Genomic DNA, 12,692 nt, shown 5'->3' on the forward strand with positions numbered 1-12,692 from the left:
TTCTTAGAGACCTTCTCTCCTTCAGTACACAGTTTCCCCTGTTACAATCTTTCATTAATATGGTGCATTTTTGCATTAGTATGGTACATTTGTTACAATTGCAGAACCAATATTAATATCAACCAAAGTCCATAGTTTATGTTAGGGTTAGCTCCTTGTGTTATATAATTCTATGGATTTGGACAAATGCAAAATGTCATGTATCTACCATTGCAGGCTCATACAGAGTAATTTGTAATTTGTGTTCCTGCATTCGTCCCTTTTGGCATTCATTGAACCTCTGGCATTCATGGATCTTTTTTGCTATCTCTGTAATTTTGCCCTTTCCGGAATGTCATATAGTTAAAATCATATAGTATATAATCCTTTCATATTAGCTTCTTTCACTTAGCAATATACATTTAAAGTTCTTCTTGGGGCGCCTGGGTGGCGCAGTCGGTTAAGCGTCCGACTTCAGCCAGGTCACGATCTCGCGGTCCGTGAGTTCGAGCCCCGCGTCAGGCTCTGGGCTGATGGCTCAGAGCCTGGAGACTGTTTCCGATTCTGTGTCTCCCTCTCTCTCTGCCCCTCCCCCGTTCATGCTCTGTCTCTCTCTGTCCCAAAAATAAACGTTGAAAAAAAAAATTAAAAAAAAAAAATAAAGTTCTTCTAGTGCTTTTTATGGTTCAGTAGCTCACCCTTCCCCATCCGTCCCTCCCTTCTTTTTCGTTTTAAAAATAATTAATTTTTGGGGGCGCCTGCGTGGCTTAGTCGGTTGAGCATCTGACTTCGGCTCAAGTCATGATCTAATGGCTCGTGAGTTAAAGAGCTGTCTGGGGCTGTTGCTGACAGCTCAGAGCCTGGAGCCTGCTTCAGATTCTGTGTCTCCCTCTCCCTTTGCCCCTCCCCCCAACACACTCTGTGTCTCTCAAAAATAAATAAACATTAAAAAATTTTTTAAATAGTTTATTTTTTTAGAGCAATTTTTGGCCCGCAAGATTGAGGGGAAAGTACAGAATATTCCCATATATTCCCTGCCCTCACACATGGACAGCCTCTCCCTGACTATCAATGTCTTGCACCATTTGCTATAATTGATGAACCTCCATTGACTTAGACATATCATTAGTACTCAAAATCTGTTGTTTACTTTAGGCTTCACTCTTGGTGCTATACGTTCTGTGGGTTTTGACAAATGTATAATGACATGGATCTCTATAGATTACAGTATTATATGGAATAGTTTCACTGCTCTAAAAACCCTCTATGCTTTGCCTGTTCATCATTGCCTCCTCCCTAACCCCTGGCAACCACTGATCTCTTTATTGTCTTTTTAGTTTTGCCTTTTTGAGAATGTCAGTGTGTAGCCTTTTGAGATTGGCTTCTTTCACTTAGTAATATGCGTTTAAGTTCCTCTGTATCTTTTCGTGGCTTGATAGATAATTTTTTTAATTTTCATATTTTTATATTCCATTCATTCATTCATCCATCTACCCATTCATTCATTTTTAGAGAGAGAGTGTGAGTTGGGGAGAGGGACAGAGAGAGAGAGAGAGAGAGAGAAGAGAGAGAATCTTAAGCAAGGCTCCATGCTCAGTGCAGGGCCTGATATGGAGCTCGATCTCACGACCCTTGGATCATGACCTGAACTGAAATCAGGAGTTTGACGCTCAACCGACTAAGCCACACAGGTGCTCCAAATCATTTTTTAACACTGAATAATATTCCATTGTTTGGATGTACTACGGTTTGTTTATCCATTCACTTACTAAAGGATGTCTTGGTGTTGCTCCCAGGTTTTGGAAATTATGAATATGGCTGCTATAAATATTCCCACGTAGATTTTTGTGTGGGCATAAATTTTCAGCTCGTTTGGGTAGATACCAAGGAGCACTATTGCTGGATTATCTGGTAAGAGTATCTTTAATTTTGTAAGAAACAGCCAAACTGTCTTCCAAAGTGGCTGTACCATCTTGCATTTTCCCGCTGGCAGGGCCCAAGAGAGCCTATTGTTCCACATCCTCTCCAACATTTGGTAGTATCTGTTTTTTTTTGTTTTTGGCCATTCTGATAGGTGTGTAGTGGTATCTCATTGTCCTTTTAGTTTGTAGCTCCCTAATGACATAGGATGTTGAGTATCTTTTCACATGCTTACTTTACTTGCTAGCTATATATCTTTGGTGAGGTGATTGTTCGGGACTTTTGCTTATTTTTTTAATTGGATTATTCACTTTCTTATTGTTAAGTTTTAAGAGTTTTTTGTATATTTGGGTAACAGTTGTTTATCAGATACGTTGTCTTTTCCAAGTATTTTTCCCTAGTCTGTGGCTTGTCTTTGCATTCTCTTGACATTGTTTTCTAGAACAGAAGTTTTTAATTTTGAAGAAGTTCAACTTATCAATTATTTCTTTGGTGCATCACGCCTTTGGCCTTTGGTGTTATACCAGAAAGGCTGTTGCCATGCGCAAGGTCATCTAAATCTTCTCTTTTGTTATCTTCCAGACGTTTTATTATTTTGTGTTTCACAGTGAGGTCTGTGACTCGAAGTTTGTGAGTGGTGTAAGACATGAATGAGGTAAAATAGAAGAGAATGTCACCGGCATTGAAAAGTCGAGGAACTTGGACACTGGGATTTGGGGTGGATTGTCCACATGTATGCTGGTGCACAGGAAGAAGAAAACCATGATTCATGTGCACGTGTCCTTTCTGGGAGTTTGACAGCTGGCACTGAAATATTAGAGTTAGCGTTAGAGTGGCTGGTGTATCTGATGCCAGAGGATTAGGACTTTTTATACAAAAGTAAAAAGTAAAGTCTTGGAAATAGCTTTAAATTGCTATGAGAAGGCAGATCCAACCATTCAGATGGGGGTTGCGGAGCATGTTTATTGGTTGCACGAGCTCTTCCAGCACCTTTTCAGAACTTGGCCTTTTCATTGTTTTTTTCGTGGGGCTCTTTCATCTCTGAACCCCATCTTACTTTCTCTGTTACTGTCTCTGTTAGTATTGGTAGTATTGAAATGTTCTTCTAATGCCCTTATTTTTTCTTTTGAGATGCTAAGTCATTTTAGAAAAAAGATGATTTATATTATCCCCTTTATCTTTTAAAACTATGTAAAAAGTACTTTGGAGGATACTCAAGGTAAGGAAAAACAGTATTCTAAATATTAAATAATTCCTCTAGTCCATTGGTATTATAATAACTATATTTCTGAATTAATATCTTTCTGAATGAAGTAATCTTCCACATTTGTTGAATTACAAACCAAAAGAAAATAGGTTGAAGACATTAAATGAATAGCATAATTATCTTTATGGAACTCTTTATTGTGGATATAATCATACCCAGCAATAAAGAAATTAACAGAAGTCTACTTTTCTTCTATTTACTATGAACCTGAGAAAGAGAAATGTTTGGTCACATAAATGGTTTTGGAGATCTAAATAGTGTTCTCCTTAGAAAAGAAATACTGATTAAATTTTGCACAATTATGATTATCACTGGTTTTAGAAGGGACCCAACTTAATTTCATTAAAATTATTCTCAGTGTGTGTTACACTAAAATTCTTTTCTCCTCTTGATTAAGGTTTTTGCAGCGCAGTGATGAAATGTTTTAAACTGTGTTGTCATACCTGTAATGAATTGGTTGCTGATTCCATAACCCTGTTTTATCAGTAAATGTGCATTAGACTAAATTTGGTTCCACATGGATAAAATAAAGCTAAATTATGCTTCTGATTAACCTGGTGCCTCAAGCTTATGTTCTTAATGTATTGACTTTTTTATGATAGTGTATTTGATTATGTTTTTTTAGATGCTTAAAATATTCAGGAACAATTAGACATAATACTTAACCTCACAGAGACTACATTTGGATAGAGGAACTTAAACTGTTAAATGTTGAATCATCCTACCTCTGTATAGATAGAATATTTTGAAACCAATGGGTGAGTGAGGTGGGGGAGTGTAATGAAGGAGGCATAGGGACAGGTTATGTTTTATAATCAGAGTTTGGCATAGAATCAGAAAGAAAGAGGCATGAGAATATTTTTTTTTTCCTTTTAAACAACTGGAGGGGGAAAATATTACTGCTTCATTTCATTTCATTTCATTTCATTTCATTTCATTTATTATTTATTTTTGAGAGAGAGAAAGAGAGAGCATGTAAGCATGAGCAGGGCAGAGAGAGAGGGAGAGAGAGAATCCCAAGCAGGCCCCGAGCTGTCAGTGCAGAGCCCGACTCGGGGCTTGATCCGAGGAATCATGAGCTCATGACCTGAGCTGAGATCAAAAGTCAGGCACTTGACCAACTGAGCTACCCAGGTGCCCCTGACTACATTTTATTTTAGATGAGATGATCAGAGAAACCAGACTTTGAAAGACCCAAGAATGTAGCTTTCAGTTCTGTCTGATATTGATGAGGTACAGTAACTATAATTCAGATACCTAGTATGAGGAGGTTCATGATACCATGTATGTTACTTTTTGCTGTCTGAGAAGAAGAGCATTTAAGTGAAAGCTTTAAGTAAGTTTAGGATTTCTTTTATGCACATGAGACCAGAGTTGTTTATGCTCAGTACAAGGTATCCATATTCCTGTTTGGAAATGATGAGAGAGGTGGTTTCCCTCAGCCTGCAGCACTCCCCCTTTCCCTCATTCCCCTACCCTGGTCTTTAGACTATGATCACATCCAGGAAAAGATGAGATTTAAGTACTCACATATCTGGGTTACCTTTTATAAAAACGTTGGTGTGTTGTAGATCAGTGTTTTATCAATATATGATTAGATTTTATTATTGATTCTAGGAGGATCCCTAAGAATTTTTTTGAATGTTATTTTCAAGTAGAATCTTGACTGACTCATAGATTTATATACCCAAGAACAAAAGAGTAGTAAATCCATGGTGGGGTTGTTACTGGTTTAAGCACATTGCTTTTCCAGTACCTGAAATATACTTTGCTAAGTCTTCTCTCTGAAACCTATTATTTTGTGTCAAATACCCCATCATAAGCCATGGGTTTCTTCCACTAGTTCTCTCCATTCTTTTTCCTCATTCACAAGGATTTTCATTTCTTTCCCTATTTTTATCTTTTGCCTTTCTTTTTGCATGTCCTTAGAATTTTTGGTCTTAGCCTAGAGACTGTGAGTGCACATATTTGTCCACCTATACTGTTTACACACGTGTACACCTCGTGAGAAGGAAACTTCTCACCAGGCTGAAGTATGTTTCTGGGAAAGAATCTGTAAATAGATGCATGAAAGAGAACTGGTAAGAATTTTAAGTTGGACATAGGAGGCTAATGATAATACAGTTAATGAGAGCAAATATTCTTAAAAAAAATTTTTTTAATGTCCATTTATTTTTTGAGACAGAGAGAGACAGAGCATGAATGGGGGAGGGGCAGAGAGCGAGGGAGACACAGAATGTGAAGCAGGCTCCAGGCTCTGAGCTGTCAGCACAGAGCCCGACGCGGGGCTCGAACTCACGGACCGTGAGATCGTGACCTGAGCTGAAGTAGGATGCTGAACCGACAGAGTCACCCAGGCGCCCCGCAGATATTCTTTAAAGGTGTTATGTAAAATTCCAGTGAACCATGTAATTGCTTTGGTGCATTGAATTGTTGATAAATGCCTAACTTTAAGTACCGGGGCGGGGGGGGGGGGGGGGGGCGGACTATAACAGAGGTATAATATATTTTGCTATTTTGTTCATGAAGTGTTTTATACAGCAGTCTAGATATAAATCTTAGGTCCTATTTTTGTATGATCTCTATTTCTATGCTAGTTTAAAGTTAATACCAAAAGTAAGGGAAATGTTATATACTTTCTATATTATGGAAAGCAAAGTATATTTCTTAAGGTCTCACTACCATTTTTCCATATTTTATTAGGCTATAGAACATGTTTAGTTCACAGGTAAATGCCATTTGGTATCCCCGTATGGCTTATCTTCATCCAGAGATAGTCAGTGTCTCTTGAAGATCTCATCTGTGGTGGCTAATTGGGTCACTTTACCCATTAACTGACAGGGGAACTATAGCTTCATTCTATAATTCTGCAACTTCTTGAGCAGCCTCTTGGCAGTAATGCCCAACAAGGGAAATCATATGTTTTCCTGCTGACCATTATGACTTTGAGGACAGTTTAAATTGTATTAACTAGAGAAATTCACTGACAAAAACTTACTGCAGTGAGCTCAGGCCAACTGCGTAGTCCCCACAAGACTGCCCTCACTTGCAACACTAGCTTTAAGATTTGGCTGTCAGGCCCACCTCTGCCTCAGACCTGCTGGCTACAAATTCTGGGACTCCTGGGGATTCCCTCATGTTTGATAATCACTAGAATGACTCAGAGACTCAGGAAGGTACTGTAATTACGATTACAATTTTATAATAACAAAAGAAGAACCACATGGCGCAAAATTTGGGACCCAAATGTGAGGTTTCTGGTGGTCCTCTTCCTAGGGAGTTAAGGACAACATTTCTTCTCAATAAGCTGCATGACAATGCCCAAAGAGTATTGCCAACCAGGGAGGCTTGCCTGAGCTTTTGGCGTCCAAAGTTTATATTGTAGTTCAGTCACGTATTGCTTGCATGGCTGACCTTTAGTCTTCAGCCCCTGAAGATTTGGGCTAATAGATTTAGTCTCCATTTCTCTGCAGGGCGGAACTAATATGGCATGTTCCAAAGTTTCCATTGTAAATCACATCGTAGAGTCTCTGGTAACCAGACACCTCAGGCAGACAGAGATGTGCTTGTCAGGCAGGACATTCAGGGTCCTAGAGATCATCTCTCAGTAGTGGAGGGCAAAGCCCAGACCTCTCTTTTGGTAAAGTTAGTGCTTCAGGACACACGTATTCAAACAAAGGATGTACTTTTTAGTGAGATATAGTATTGTTTTGCCCTTTACCAGAGAGCTCTTTGTTGAAAGTCTTAAAATTTATGATGATTTCACCTTTATGCTCATACTACAAATATTTAACTTCTTTCTTTGTTTCTTTCTCTAATTTTTGTCCCCTTTCTGGCAGTATTCAGACCAGCCACTTATGTAATTTAATTTTATTTTTATGTATCACATACATGTTTATGGTTATCAATTCTGTTTTTTTCTTGCCAAAAGTGCTTAATACTTTTCCAAACTAGTAGGTCATGCTTTTTTACCCACAAAGGAGATACTCATCTATACTTTTTTACCAGCTGCAGTCTATATAAACATCCTGGAAAACATTTAGGAAGGGTGTCCCAGAAAAAAAGTACTTTAAAAACAATGCTAACGAAGCTTGGACTATATAGGCAGTAGGAAGACTTAAAGATTTTTAGTTGTGACTGTGACTTATAACATTGTTTTAAATAGTGGAGGTGAGTAGAAATAGTTTGGAGGGAGGAAATTAATCTACAAGCAAGAAGACCAGTTAGGACCGTATTAGTGTTATGCTGAATATAATGAAGGTAATAAAGGGATGGTTTGGAAGAAATTATTAGCTATGAGAGATGATTTCATCTTTAAAAATATCTTACCCTTTAATAATCTGTACGTATATTACCAGCTTTTAAACCTCTCTTACAATTTTTTATGTTTTCATCTTACACAGTTTCTTGGAATAATACATTCCATGTGTTTTCTATCTAACTATATCTTTTGGCTTATTTTTATTGTTCCCAAAACTGTGCCATTCATTTTATATTTACTTAGTACACATTTGTTAGAGTGAGAGCTTACTCTGTGCCAGTTTACTGTAATAGATGCTGAAGATTCAATGATATGTGTGTGATTTTATTGACCTTGAAAAACCTACAGCTCAATTTGGTAGTCAGACAATTAAAGAGGAAAATCCTGTGATGGAAGGAAGCCCAGGATGCTGTGAGAGAATGTTAAAGGAGCATATAAGCTAGACAAGAGATTAGGAGAAAATTTCTAGAAATGTGACACACTGGTATAGAAAAGCAGTTAGGAACATGGACTCTGGAGCCAGAATGATTTTGGATTCTCAGTTCCTTGCTGTGTGACTTTGGGCAAGTTCTAAGCCTCACTTTTAAAATGGGGATAATAATGGTCCCTACTTCATAAAATTGTTATGATGCTAAAATGAGTTATTATATATAAAGTGCTTAGAAAAGTGCCTGGCACATCACAAAGTGTTTAGATGTTTTACCTCATTCTTCTCATCTTTTTTTTTCGTTTTCATGGATACATAATTAGTACTCAGTAAACATTTGAATATAATTGAATGAGAGATGAAATTTTAATTTTCTATTTTCTCAGAAGTCTTTAACCAACTCTACTAAAGGCACTTACTATAAAATTATTATTTTATGTCTTTATAGATCCATATTAACCACAAGTAATAAGCTGGTATGATCCAGAAAGTTTAAGCTCCTATAAAACTTAAAAAAACCAAAAAAACATTGAATTTGCTTATAGATGAGGGTGTGCTGTCCAGTTCATCATAGTTCTTACTAGTCCTTGGTATCTTATGCCCAGTCCTGTTGAGGTTCATGGCCTGGCACTTAGAAATATTTGAATTTGAGACCTCCATGCTAGACCCTGATGCTAGTTCCTTCAGGATAAAAACTGATCTCTTTTAAATCTCAAACATTTGATAGAATGGCTGTCAGTTATTGCCACTAAATGATTATTTGTTGAGTAAATGAATGATGCCTCAATTTTGAGATTAAAAAGAAGTCTGGCACAAAGAACTTTGATTGTTCCCTGAGGGTGAGTTGACTTTATTTTGTAGAATTATGAGGGAATTTTGGTGAAAGTAAGACTGACCGCTACCAAAAATAATAAAGAACCCCTATTTCCCAGAGAAATTTTTTCTTAAGATTTTCTAACTTGTCACATGGGGCTCATCAGATCTGTTATGCTTAATTTTAATTGTAGCAATATGAGTTAATGACAGGGCCAGTAATAGTATTCCAGAAGCTATTTATATTTTGATTAGCTACCTTGAATGATACAGTTGTTGAATCATCATTGGTTAATAATGGAAATCAAATCATTGTTTTTAAATGTTTATTTATTTATTTATTTTGAGAGAGAGAGAGGGAGAGAGAGAGGATGAATGTTCCAAGATTGTGGGGTTCCATCTCATGAACTGTGAGATCATGACCTGAACCGAAATGAAGATTTGGATGCTTAACCAACTAAGCCACTCAGGCACCCCACAAATCATTGTTTTAAAAAAAATTTTTTTTAATGCTTATTTGTCTTTGTGCCTCTCTCTCTTTCTCTCTCTCTCTCTCCCCCCATGTGAGTGGGGGAGGAGCAGAGACAAGGAGACAGACTCTGAAGCAGACTCTAGGCTCTGAGCTGTCAGTACAGAGCCCAACGTGGGGCTCGAACTCATGGACCATGAGATCATGGCCTGAACTGAAATTTGGACGCTCAACTGACTGAGCCACCCAGGCGCCCCAAATCATTGTTTTTAAAATGAGGTAATGATAGTGGCTTTTTGGTGAGCAGGAAGGATGAGTTTTGTAAAATGATTTTGTACTGATTAGAAGAATTATTTAGGGTTTTGAAGCATTGAATAGTCTTAGCCTAAACCAGAAATTAGACTTTAGAAATGAAAAAGAATGAAGAATAGTATCTAGGTGGGTGGAAATTTCCATTTTGGGGGGATTGGTAAAATAAAGCCTTGAATTTTAGGGGAGTTATGAAAGCATATTTAAATAATCAGCAGATATAAGCAACTGTATTTAGTATTCGCAGGCAGTCACTTGAGGCTGTGTGGCGATATTTGCTCAGATAATGTTTGATGTGAGTAGAACAGTCCAGAAGAGAAAAATGGAGATAGTTTATTCTTTTCTTGTTTAAGTATTCCCTTGGTGTATTTTTCTTTATTGTAATGAATTGATATTGCCAATTTGCATTCCCAATTACATTGCAGATTCATTTTCTTCTTCATTGTAGTCTTAAGCTATCATTTTACTTATTTGTAAAAGGTTCCTTTCTATGCTTTGTAACTTTGCAGTTTCTGTTTGGTTTCTAATGTTTCTAATTTCAAGCCCTTTTGCATTATCTTACTCTGCTTATGCATTTATAATGATTTGGTTTCCAATTACTTTCTGATTCATAGACACATAAAAATGTCAATTCAGAGTCAATCACCTGGTATAACCTTTGTCATTTCCACCAATCTCTGGTCAATAGAAAGTTATATGCCTTCTCTAGGATGTTTCAGATGGTATTCAAGTGATAAGATTATGTTAATAGGTAAGCAAGTTAAAAATTTATAAGTAAGACTTTATGACACACTATAATGCTTCATTAATAATTATTCAGTATATTATGTCTGCTATTTTACCTGTTATCTAATTGTCTTCTAATTTGATCTGGTGGAAAATAAGATTGTAATTCTGTAAAACAATGTATCCTAGTTTAGGATAATTCACCACACATTTCACTTTAAAGCTTCTTCAGGGTTTTGCAGTTAAACTTTTATATTTTATTTAAACAATTTTTTTACATTTTTAAAGTAAGATAGCTTTTTAAGAAATTTCTTAGAAGTGTTTTAGAAACAACTTGGGTAATTTAAATTGAACTGTGTTTCTGCATAAGGATTGACAGGAAGTGGTTAATTACATCATTGCATTTAATGTTTTTACTAATAAATTAAAATTAAGGTATTGTTTAGGCATTTTGGCCTAGGCTTATATTATCACTGAGTCCCCAGTATCCTTAAAGCTAGCTAGGTTTCTAGCATTAGTAGGCAATCAGGAAATACCTGTCTAATGGACACTGACTGAAATTTTATTTTTATTGAGTTGTTATCCTCCAACAAATTATCTAGGAAAAACTTAGGTTAGCACTTCTTATATAAGAATAGCAGGGCAACTCATAAATAAGTTTTACTTAAAATATAGAAGAGGGAAAAACCAAAGTAGCTTAAAAGTATAGAACATTCTATCTTGGAATATAATACTGGAGACAAGAGAATACCAAAGTGAGCTTTTAAATTATCTGCTTATTTAAGTTATTAAAATAAAACCTGACTATTTTAACTGTGTGTATGGAAAGTCTTTTTGACTCCTTGGTTAACAATTCCTTCCTTGGAGATTGCATCTGACTTAAATTCTCTCAGACTGCCCATTGCCCTTGTTGAATACATCTTCCCTAATGTTTGGTTTGATCTATTTATTACCCTGGGTTTTCCATTTCTTTGCAATTTTCATCTTAGTGACTTTCTTCTGATTTAGTCACTTTCACTTTGGCAGCTTCTCTCTGGCTACTGTTCCTACGTTGAAGTTTTAAACACAGACATACTGCTTTCTAACCACAACTTCCATCTCTAAAAGCTTGTGAGACACTTCATCAAGACATTTCATCAACTTCTCTGTCATCCAGTGAGCTGAGACTGTACCCTCTTCACCTTAGGGGTGCATGGTTCCCTTCACTGGACTTAAGATCTCAGTCTAGGTGGCTCTTTTCTTTTTTCAGAACTTCCTGAATTCTCTATGGAGTTCTTAGTTTCTTAAGGTAGAAGTTGATATCATTGATTTGTGACTTCTTTTCTAATTAGTCATCTAGTGCAATAAATTCCCTTAAGCACACTTTAGTCACATCCCTCAAATCTCAATTACTATATTTTCATCTTCATTCAGTTTGAAATACTTAAGTTTTCCTTTTGATTTCTTTTATTTATTGGTTATTTAGAAGCGTGTTATTAAGATTCCAAAAATTGGGAAGTTTTCCCATATATCTTTTTCTTATATCTTGTTTAATTCATTGTGATTAGAGCACATACTTTGTATGACTTTGATTTATAAATTGCTGTATGTACTTGGAAAAAAGTGTTTTTTCCTGTTGTTGGGTAGAGTGTTCTATAAATGTAAGTGGTGTCAGGTTGTTTCAGTGTGGCTGTAGTGTTCTGTATTCTTACAGATTTTCTGTCTGATGTTCTCCTATTAAGTGTTGCTGGGTGACTTGGAGAGACCTCAGATCCTGGGACCTTGACCCAGCCAATCACAATAGAGTCACAGAAGGTTCTTGGTCTTCTAACACAAATGAATTCAAGGACAGACAAGCAGCACAGGGCATGAGTAACACAAGCAAGAAAGTTTATTAAGTGAAAAGTAGAGATGAGAGTCCATGAGCTTGATTGAGAGAGAGTGAGAGAGCAAGCGCGAGGGAGTGGGAGTGAGAGCTCGTGAAAGAACGACCTTGAGAGCAAGAGCGGGTGCATGCATAAGCTGTATGCCCTGACAGTTGGGTTTCTTTTTCTTTTTGACATTTGTTAACTAGTAGAATACTTATTACTTGGGGTGGGGATTTCGTGCTGTTTCTTCCTTATTTGGTCAGGGATTTTTGGCCTTTGTCAGCCATCTTGAGGCTGGCTGGTTTGCTAAGGCTTCCTGTGGCTTTGTTTTGGAGTGCTTCCAGGATAGGCTTCTGACTTTCCAGATAGCTGGCCTTGATTTCCTTATTGCTGGCCTCCAGGAATCCTGTCAGAACTTCACTAATTGCTTACTCTAAGTCTTTTTTTTTTTTTTAATTAAAAAAAATTTTTTTTAAGCTTATTTATTTTTGAGAGAGAGACACAGAGCATGAGTGGGGGAGGAAGAGAGAGAGAGAGAGGGAGACACAGAATCCGAAGCAGGCTCCAGGATCTGACCTGTCAGCACAGAGCCCAATGTAGGGCTCGAACCCACAAACCACGAGCTCATGACCTGGGCCGAAGTTGGATGCTTAACCGACTGAGCCACCCAGGTG

General features: G+C 37.0%; 1 protein-coding gene across 1 annotated transcript in view; it reads left to right on the forward strand.

Annotated features, from left to right (window-relative positions):
* The window catches only part of RNGTT (RNA guanylyltransferase and 5'-phosphatase), a 320,167-nt gene that overhangs the window by 132,180 nt on the left and 175,295 nt on the right, over positions 1 to 12,692 (forward strand). The window lies entirely within an intron of this gene.

The sequence above is a fragment of the Lynx rufus genome, unplaced genomic scaffold (genome assembly GCF_022079265.1).
Source record: "Lynx rufus isolate CCGP_SWC_20201006 ecotype Redwood Valley unplaced genomic scaffold, mLynRuf1.p SCAF_6, whole genome shotgun sequence".
Classification (NCBI taxonomy): Eukaryota; Metazoa; Chordata; class Mammalia; order Carnivora; family Felidae; genus Lynx; species Lynx rufus.